At 49.3% G+C, this 10179-nt stretch overlaps 2 long non-coding RNA genes across 2 annotated transcripts in view; both read left to right on the top strand.

The window, feature by feature from the left end:
* The first annotated feature begins 484 nt into the window (after window positions 1–484).
* Window positions 485–10179, top strand: part of LOC132243948 (uncharacterized) — a 34103-nt gene continuing 24408 nt past the window's right edge. Inside the window, exon 1 of the long non-coding RNA XR_009455500.1 lies at window positions 485–725. This is a non-coding gene — a long non-coding RNA (uncharacterized LOC132243948). The remainder of the gene's footprint in view (window positions 726–10179) is intronic.
* Window positions 1388–5456, top strand: LOC132243949 (uncharacterized). Its single transcript, XR_009455501.1, has 2 exons — window positions 1388–1785; window positions 2761–5456. It is a non-coding gene; the product is annotated as an uncharacterized LOC132243949 (long non-coding RNA).

Here is a 10179-nt window from a genome sequence, read left to right as displayed (position 1 = left end):
TCCTCCTCCCCTCCCCTGCCCTGCTATCGAAGAGGGTTTTGCCGCTTGCTTCCACGTGAGGAAGGGGATCTGTTTCTCCCTTGATGGAGCCACGTGTGTCTCGTACGAGAAGTGACACTGGGAAGACGTCCTCTTCCTGGTGTCGCAGCAAACTCGGCAGCCATTTCCCCCAAATGGAGAAAAATCCAGCAAGCTCAATTCCCTTGAGCTCCCCCCTCGATGAAATCCTCAGACTTCATCCTAGTTCCAGTGTCTAAAGGGAGTGTGTCGCCACATCAGCTGGGCCGTGCAAGGACGTGTGCCACGGGCGTTCGGGAGCTCTGCACAGACACAGGCCAGCGCACGGCTCTGTGCAGCCTTGTTAGCAGGGATGTGGGAACACGAGGGGTGGAGTTGTCTTTGTGGAGCATCTGTTTTATTGGAGCCGAGCGAGTAAAAATACATACACGAGCAAGTGCCTATTAAAATGCTTAAGGCCGTGATTGCAACGGGCTGGGAACATGCTGGGAAACACCCAGCCGGCCCTTCTGTCAGCGCTCACATCCATCCCCGCAGCTCCAAAACAAAGGGAGTCACCTGAAACCACAGGGGAGAAAGATTGCAGGATTACACACACTTTTGCCTGCAACTACATTCAGAGACAGTGATCTCATGGGTTCAAAGCCGCGCTTCCAGCAGAGACAGGGACAGGAGACAGAGCACCTCCAGCAAAGACAAGGGGAACCGTGAGTCACCGGCCGGAGTCACGCAAGCCACCCTGAGAAAGGGGAGAGAATGAATTGCACGCTTGCCTCTGCCTGTTTGAAATTCTGCAAGGGCCGTGCCTGGGTTTGCACGGATATTAGCACGAGGAGGAGTATTGACTTCTCTCCAGCCTGGGGGGAACAGGGGAAAACAGATTATATAGCCTGCCTCTGTTGGATGAGGAGAGATTATCGGCGTGCCTGGGGATTGTTCAGAGACTATTAAAAAGACAATGTGTGTGTGTGTGTGTGTGTGTGTATGTATGTGTATATATATGTATGTATGTATGTGTGTGTGTACATGTGTGTATGTATATAAAATATACATGTGTGCGCGTATAAAATATATATGTGTATGTATGTGTGTGTACGTGTGTGTATGTATATAAAATATACATGTGCGCGCATATAAAATATATATGTGTATGTATATGTGTGTGTATGTATATATATGCGTATGTGTGTATATATACATACAGGTGTAGGTTGTAGCTGTGTTGGGCTAAGGACCCAGGCAGACAAGTTTTTTTGGGTGAATCTGATATCTCTTATTAGACCAACTCAAATAGTTGGAAATTTAAAAAAATATTATATGTGTATGTGTGTGCGTGAATGCATGTATGTATGTATATATACACATACACATAGATACACACACATATACACGCACACATATCTATGTATGTATATATATACACACATACACATACATACACACACACATATATGCACATACACACACATATACAGATATGTATGTACAGTATATATATATAGATATTTATACATATTATATATACAAGGGAGTTTGGACACATGCTCAGCAAGCCAGCAATATAAATCCCAGCGAGGTTTAGAAATGGCTCTTTATGGCCGGTCATGTTCTTTTCACTCGTGTTCATTGTAATTTAGCTTTTATTAGGGCACAAATTGCTTTCAAGGAGAGTCACTGTCTGCAGCAACGGCAACAATAGCGGGATGAGCCACTCTTGCTGTGCAAGTTCCCATTCCTCCGACTCCAGCTCTGCCGCTGGCTCGGCAGGTAACTTTGGCCAAGTTCATTTCTCATTCTGGGCTTTCCCTGCTCCGCCAGCCCCGTGGGCGTGAGAATACCCACTTAATGAGCACAGGGACATCTTTGAGGGATGTCAGTCCATTAAGACAAGGATCACTGGCTCTTGACATTTGGAAACCAGTATCAAGATATTTGACTTAAACCCTCGGTTCCTGGGAATACGTGACCTAGCGAGACTCTTCGGTATTCGGCTTTTTTTTTTTAACATGAAGGTTTCTAGCCTGTGCAGAGGAGGGCTTGACACCATGCCTAGCATATATCTTGAATTCCCAGGAACCAAGAGAAGTAGAAAAGAATCCCCAATATGGATTTTAAAATAATAATTGCACAATTTTTGTGCCAATTTCATGCTTCTGGAGGGCCTGCTTCTCGATTTCCCGGTGCTCCTGGCTGGCAAAGCTTAAGGACTGGTTATTATTAGTAAAATGACCTACCAAACTCGTTGTGTAGAAACAGTTTGTATCTGTTCCAGGGGAAGGGGGGGAGAGGGGCTGTAGGGCTGAGACTTTCAGAGCAATGCAAGAAGGTCAAGCACCTGTTCTGGAGGATGGCTGGCTAAGCCTATATTGCTTTCAAAGCTGTGCCCTAATACCCAGTGTTCCCGTTTTCCCTTGTCGCGTACCGAGCTCATGATCGATGGAGCACTGTCCAACTGAAGAGGTAGGAAGATGCATGGGTTTTTAGCACTGCCATGCTCAGATGGAAAAAAAGGCATGATAAAATGGTAGAAATACTGAAGAACTTTGTAATACAGTCTGCAAAACGACGCTGGGCCAGACAGCACCCTTGGAGCAGCCGGCGACTCCTCTCACCAGTCCCTCCATGGGCTTGCTTCTTTGCAACTGCTTTTCCTCTCTTAGTGCTTGCACAAGCTTTGCCTTCGTGCAAATTAAAAATGACTTAAATCCTTTGCATAATGCTCCCTTCCTCCTCTTATCGCAGGGGCAGCTGCTTTCCTGCACTGGGCCAGCCATGCATGCAGCTACGGTGTTTTATGAGAGGGATGCTTTTGCCCAGAGGAAACATTTAGTGGCGTCTCAAAGCCCTTCAAAGAAAACCTGTCCAACACCGTGGGAAGTCCCTCTGGTTTGTATATCGCATAATAAGGGCCGCTGGCTGCATCCGGGCTGTCACAGTGACCACTGCAAGGTTTGAAACCGCAGGAGCATCAATGAGCTCCTTCTTGGCTTGTTTGCTGCCGAGTTAAAAAGAGAGCGTGGGCATAAGGAGAATGGGATCTTGTAAGTAAAGAGTGGTTTCTCTCTCCATTTTCCACAGGCAAAATGCCCTGGATGGATATTCAGTTAAAATGAGCAGGCAGAGCCCAGAGCTGTCCCGGTCTGGAGGGGAGATAGGGCCATGATGGGCGGCCTGGGTCAGACAGGGAAATGGTTTTGTGCATGCTTTGCATCGCCTCTTCATGATCTCTGCAAGGACTTATCTCAGAGCACGGGATCACAGACAGCGAGGCTGGGAAGGGACCTCAGGAGGACACATCTAGTCCAACCCCCTGCTCCAAGCAGGGCCAGCCCCAACTACATCATCCCAGACAAGGCTTTGTCTGCCTGGGTCTGAAGGATGGAGATGCCCCCACGCCTCTGCGTAACCTGTCCCAGTGCTTCACCACCCTCCTAGTGAGAAAATTCCTCCTAATATCCAACCTCAACTTCCCTTGCTGCAACTTGAGCCCATTGCTCCTTGTTTTGTTCCCCATGGACCCACGGTCCCCATGGTCCACGGATATGGAAACGGCCACTTCCGTCCCTACGCGTTCAGGAGCAGAGAGGGAAGAGACTGGAGCTGAGTGAGTCCTTCCAAGTCACCCCTTGCCTCCCTGGGCCTACCCAATTCTCTGCACCATATCCACTGCCTCAATCAAGCCATCAGTGCTGCTAGGAGCCAGTCTCCTACATCAGGGGTGCTGGGATCGCTGCTTTTTTAGGCCGCTCCTAGATGAAGAAACATGAAGGGTCTTACTCTGTTCAGGACAGGGTGTCTTCAATGGCTGTTTAAATGTGTGCTCATGCACATGCTCCTGCCTCCCCTTCTGATTATGATTACCCTTAATTTAGCTTCCTAAACAGGCTGGCTCGGCAGGGAGAGCTGTATAACCCAGCCACTTCTCTCCCCCTACCTGAAGTTGGCACAAGTAATGGTTGTGCGTAGCTCTTCCTAGCTCACCACAAAGACAAGCTGGCAAACCAGACAAGGGCCCCGTCAGAGTATTTTGGCACACGACCTCTTTCTAATACCGTTCCCACCCCCGTTGACCCCCTGAAGCCCAAGAAGACAGAGCGGTGCATGAAACCTTCACGTGCCTAAACTACGTTGGACTGAATTTCAATCAGATGCTTGGGCCGTGCTTCAAGCGGGCACGGGCTGACCGATGTTGTGGGGTTGCGTGGTCGCAGGTGTGAAGCTCCATGGCTTTGGCTGCTGTTGGTGTAGGTGTTTGGGGTTGTTTTGAAGTGGGAACTCATGTTGAAGCTGAAGGGCTAAGACTTTGCATGGACTGAAATTGGAAATAATGGTGTGCACGAACCTTGAGAACCAGCACGGCTGGGTTTTCACGTGCTAGGAAGAGCTCCTTCCCGCATCCTTATGCTCACCAAAGGTGTCCAAAGAGCAGCATTTTTGAAGCAAGCAAAAGGGGTCTATGAGAGAGCGTGCAAAAGCGGTCTTGGCCATGTAACGGTGCTGACTTCGTGTTCAAAGCCTTTGTGAAGGCCGTTAGCCATTCGGAGAGGTGGAGTTACTGCAGCCTGTACCTGTACAGTTGCATCCCGTGTCCTCAAATGGACACTCATTTATTTGTATTATGACAAAGCCTAAGGACCCCAATCCTGGACTGGGTCACTTTTCTGCTACATGGGACCTATGCTAGGAGGAGGGTTGGTGATATGCGATCCAAATAGCAGATTGGGAGTCTGCTTCTCTTCCACCCTTTAATTCCAGCAGCAGAAGTTTGTGCTTTGAGGCATATAGGCCTCATTTTTGGCAGAGTCAACTATACTAGGCCCCAGATAAGCTCTTAGTAGGAGACAGTCTTCCCATCAAGGCTATTTTACTTTTTGTTGTTGTTGCTGCTGTTGTTCTGCCGATAATAAAATAACCTGCATGTCTGCCAAAGTGGAGCAGAACTGCCCAGTGCCTTGCATGCAGGAAGTCGGTGGTTTTTTCCTCGGTTGAATGATTGCTTGTGTGGGTACCGAATGCAGCACCTGGCGGGAGGGCATTGGCCAACACACATGAGGACAACCTTCAGCAGGACATTTCCCCAATTCTCAGAAAGAGAACAACACCTGCAGGCTTTGAATGCAAGTTGGGGATGCGGCTCAGAGAAGGGAGACTAGTGCCTGTATGGCACTTGGATGTATTAAAAAATCATGGATGCAGAAGAGATGGTTTTTCACACTGGGAGTTCACTGGAAAACCATTGCTCTAAGGGTGGAATCAAGCTCTCCTTCGCTTTAAGAAACCCTGAAATCTTTCCCCATACTCCATAGCACACACATGCTCCCAAACCTGCGCTAGTTTGATATATCGGTATATTTATATAGATGGGCACGTGTATAAATTGTGAAGAATAAACTTAATTTTATTGCTGCCTTCTGAGTGGACGTTGGCAGGACAGTGCATCGTGAGACTGACAAGGGTTTGATGTTCAGTAATAGCACATCAGCAGGCCTATGGTACTTTGATGTATTATAATAGTCCATCATCAGAACAATGGCATTTTGATGTATTGGATTAGAACATAATCAGGATGATGGTGCTTTGATATATTATGTAAGTACATCATCAGAGTGGTGGTACCTTGACATATTACCTTAGTGCACTGTCAGAGTGTCAGCACTTTAATGTATTTCAATAATACATCATTGGAGCTCTCGGGTTCGTCGGAGGCACTGTCTCGCCAGCTGGCAGGGGCCATTGTATACACTGAAGAACATCCTCTGTCTCTTAAAAACTTAATCATTCTTTATAGAAGCCAGAGCTTTTTGAATTAAGTAGGGCTAAAAATATTGGCCGAGCTGCCTGCCGGGCCTCCAGAAGGCCTGCCTCGTCATCTGTAGTGGCACGGTGGGCTTGGGCCAAGACAAACAAGGTGTCTGCAAGCACAGTGGCTTTGAGCTTTGAGACCGTCACTGGGGAAGGGGAGAAGGGGCTTCCCTCAGCTGCTCTCAGGGGTTTGGCAGGTTCATGTTCGTGGTTTTGTAAGGAAAGATCAGTGCCAAATTCCCATGCATTTCCTTTGTACGAGGCCTGGAACATGCAATTGCCTCCAGACATGCTCAGCTTTTCCGTGGGCACACCGGGTTGCCAGCGCCCAGGAAAGGGGCTGTGTGAATTAGTGCTGGAGGTGCTGACGGGGCAGTCAGAAACTTCCATCATGAGTTTGAAGCCAGATATAATCCACCTTGTGTTCGTTAAGCTCTGCCTCAGCTTCTTGCCTGGGAAATGGGGTTGCTCTTTAATTCACAGGGGTCTTGGGAGGAAGACTAAGGCTAGGTACAGACATTACATTTAACACACAGAAAACGCTTTAAAACCGTAACGGAACAGACGTGTGAGGCACTTAAAGCGCTTTAAAAATGGCGGATTCCGCTCTAACTTAGCCCTCAGTGGATGTGGTGGTAAACTAAAGTGCTTTAGGTTGGAGCACTTTTCTGAACATCTGTACCGCATCCACTGCGCTTCAATGAAGGTCATATTCTGCCACCGTCCCAGGGGCCTCTCGCTGGGTGGCTTGCTAGCTTTGGCTGGTGCTTGTCTTCTCCAGGTGATCACTGGCTCAGCCCTGCCCCAGGCCGTCACAGAGAGGGACAGAAAAGGCTCTGTGTCCTCCGTGCACAGCTGGCCAAGGGGGTGGGGAAATGGAGCCTCTCTGCCTCGCGGATCCCCCCCACCCCCATAAGCTTGTGGCTTGGGTCTTGGTGGGGGCCAGGCTGGGTCCACACGGTGGAGAGGCTCCATTTCCCCACCCCGGCCCCAGTTCCCGGTGTGGCGAAAAGCTGGGCCAGGCAGCCCCGTGCTGCAGTTTCTGGCTGCCACTTTCAGGTGGCTCAGGCCCCCATCATGAGGGCTCCCCCACAGCTTGCTGGCTGGGGTCCAGGGGTGGGGGGGGGCATGGCAGGGCTCCCTTCCCACCCCGTTTGCCTCTTGACAGCTGCAGCCAGGAGCTTTTTGCCATGCCATGAACTGGGACTGGGGAGGCAGGGGCCCCCTGTCTGCCATGGGGGCCCCCCCACACAGCTTGCTGGCTGGGGTCTTTGGGGGGGGAACTGGGTTGGGTCTCTGACAACAGGGCTCCCGTCCCCCGGTCCAGTTCCCGCCGTGGCAAAAAGCCGGGCTGGGCAGCCCCGCACTACAGCTCGTGGCTGTAGCTGTTAAGAGGTTGGGGTGGAAAGGGAGTCCCCCCTGTCATGCAGACCCAGCCTGGCCCCCCTTGAGACCCCAGCCAGCAAGCTGTGGGGGGGCCCGTGCAGCAGGGGGGCTCCCTTCCCTCCCCCACCATGACAGTCGCCAGCTGGTGAGGGGGGTGTGGGGAGAGGGGCTGCTCCGGCGGGCTCCTGGAAGGTGTGCGGGTGTGCCCCCCACTTGCTGGCCCTGGCCAGTGCAGTGCACCGCCCCCAGCCTCCCAGTGTTGAATGTCTGTTCAGTTCATTCCCACTCTAACTTAGAGCACTTTGAAGTAAAGTGTGATCGAGCGCTTCCACCAGGGGGGCTTGAACGTCTGTATTTAGCCTTAATGTTGATGCAGCCCCTCGGCACTGCCCGTGGCTATTATCTCCCATTAGAGAAGAGTCTGGCATTTTCCTTTCTCTTGTTGACCTCTTGCCGTCTTCTTACATGTATGTGGCCTGGAAACCTCCTCCAGGGCAGAGCAGGGGGGTTTTATGTGCTGGTTCAAGTCCAGTGGGTGCTGGTGTCTGAAGCAGCGTGGCTGTGGTATTGGTGGCATTTCTTATACTTAGCGTGGGAAATGCCGCAGAGACACAAAATGGTTGTGGGCGGTGGATGCCGGCTCTTGCCCGCTGTCCCACCATGACTCGTGGCAATGGGGACAGGCATGCAGCACTGGCCACGGCAGGTATCGAGTGCACAGCGGGTCACGTATTCTCCATGGTTCACCTGTATTAAGATGGTTCATCATCCCATCAGAGATGCCACATGTTGAGGGAGGGCTTCATTGTGTGCCCTGGCACCTCTCTCAGCTGGAAGTCTGTGTTTTAGCAGTGAGAGAGATTTGCCTTCGAGATTTGGACTTTTGCCGAAGACCCTTACGCAACTTAACTTATCCCAGCGTCCTGATCAAGGCCATTTTCCCCTTTCTCGACTGACTGAATCCTCGACTCATTTTCTTTCTCCTCACCTCTGACAGGAGACTCCTCTCCATAATAATCAGCTGGTATATAAAGATTTCAGCTGCACGGTTTGCTTGCTTGGCAAACTGTTCACTCTAGCGTCCTTGAGGATTCGCTCTTTGTTCTTGAGGGGTTTTCATTGCTCTGGAAAGTCACATAATAGTGCTGTTTCGCTGTATGGAGGACTGAAGGTGTGCACGTGGGAGAGGGTGAGCATGGCTGGCAAATCCCTGGCGCTGTATTTGCATGTGAAAACCGGTGTTTGCCTTCTCAGGAGAGTTTCTAGGACCCATGTTACCCAAATGGCAATAGTAGAAAAGTGAAGACGTCAAAGTTCCCCTGTGAAAAATGAGGTTTATTTTCTACCCACAAGGATTTTTACCATCTTGGATTTGTCCTCAGCCTGAAGAAGGGTGCAATTGCGTGTGCCCGACAGCTTGCAGAAAAAAGATGATTTTTTTTGCCATTTCTTAGTTGGTCTAATCAAAGATATCGTCTCTGAACCAAGAGTTCGAGAGTTTTGCATTTCTAAGAAGTCAAAGCAGGATTCGGGGACTCACAACAGCGCTTGCACGCCTCATCTCCTTCCGCTCGCGCAGCCCTGAAAAATAGCTCACCATGCCCTAGGAGTCCAGACCTCCTCATTTTGCTCTCGCTTTCCTTTCCTCCTCCTGCACCTGTTCCATAGCTCGATGCTATTGCTGCACAGATGTTTCTCCCACATCACTGCGTGATTATTTTTCAAGTGGCTTCTCGGAGCAGATGTTCCCCTGTGCGTATGCATCTTTTCCCACTGACATTTTCTAAACAAACAGCAGATTGCATTGCTGCTACCCAATTGAGCTATGGAGAGGGGGGGAAAATCCCACACCACCGGTTATGCATTTCTCCTCCCGGGTGATTTAGCAAAGGGTGCACACATGCTCATCTTCTCCCTGCTCTCCATTTGGACGCTCTGCAGATGTTTAATCGGGGCTACTATGTTCTCCCTTCAGAGCAGTGATAACCTCTTGGGAAGGTACTTTGGGTGGAAACTATAGGCAAAATTGGCTGTGGAGGTGGGATGGGTGCAGCGAGGGCCTCCGGAAATTCTGGCTTGGTTTGACTAAAGTTGACTCTTTACTGGAGCTGCTCCTTCAGCGTGGGGGCCAAGCCTAAGAGTAAAGGGGAAAACGTGCATTTTGCAACTGAACTGTATTTTTAATTCTTTCATCCAAATTAACATATGGACCACCCCTCCCCCCCGAAAACCCAGACCTGGGGTGGGAGGGGTTCAATGACAAAATGAAACAAGACCATTCCTTTGGCTTTTAAGTCTGGAAATCACTTTCTGAATCTTGAAAAATGAAGCTTAGCTAAGTTTCAAACTCAAACTTTTTTTTTTCCAAACCAAAAATAAAAACATTTTTCTAGGAAATGTCAAAACAACATGTTTTTCCTGAATAGTTTTATTTAATCCACAATTTCATTTTTTTCCCACGAATAAACAATTGGTATGAAAAATGTTGCCAGCCCTCTGCTCTGGTTATCTGTAACGGCAAGGTAAACCGCGCGCCTGGGTTAGACGAAGATAATATACAGAGCTTGGGTACCGCGCTCTCTTCTGCTCATTACTATGCCTCGTAATTATTGAAATGGTAATTTTGTCATCTGATGTAGTGTAGGAGCAGCTCTCAACAAAGTCTCTGCAGCTGTCAAGTGTAATGCATGCACTAAAATCATGTTTCCCTGCAATAAGGTGAAACAGAAGGTGGACAATATAAACTTGCAATGGTGATAGACTTCTTAAGACCTCGTGCCAAGCCTATAAAATGTATGTCTGATCTCAAAATGAATTTGGAATCAGAGAAGGAGGAGACAACACGAAAGACTGCCAAGAAGGATCTCTCTCGGAAGTGGAGCTTGGGGAATAGCGCTAATATTTTCGGAAATTGAAACTCCGACCATGAAATTACCTATCATTTATCATCCCCAACCACCTTACAGAGAAAAA

Source organism: Alligator mississippiensis, chromosome 11 (assembly GCF_030867095.1).
Source record: "Alligator mississippiensis isolate rAllMis1 chromosome 11, rAllMis1, whole genome shotgun sequence".
NCBI lineage: Eukaryota > Metazoa > Chordata > Crocodylia > Alligatoridae > Alligator > Alligator mississippiensis.
The sequence above is the reverse complement of the archived record's forward strand: the minus strand, read 5'-3'. Positions and strand labels throughout refer to the sequence as shown.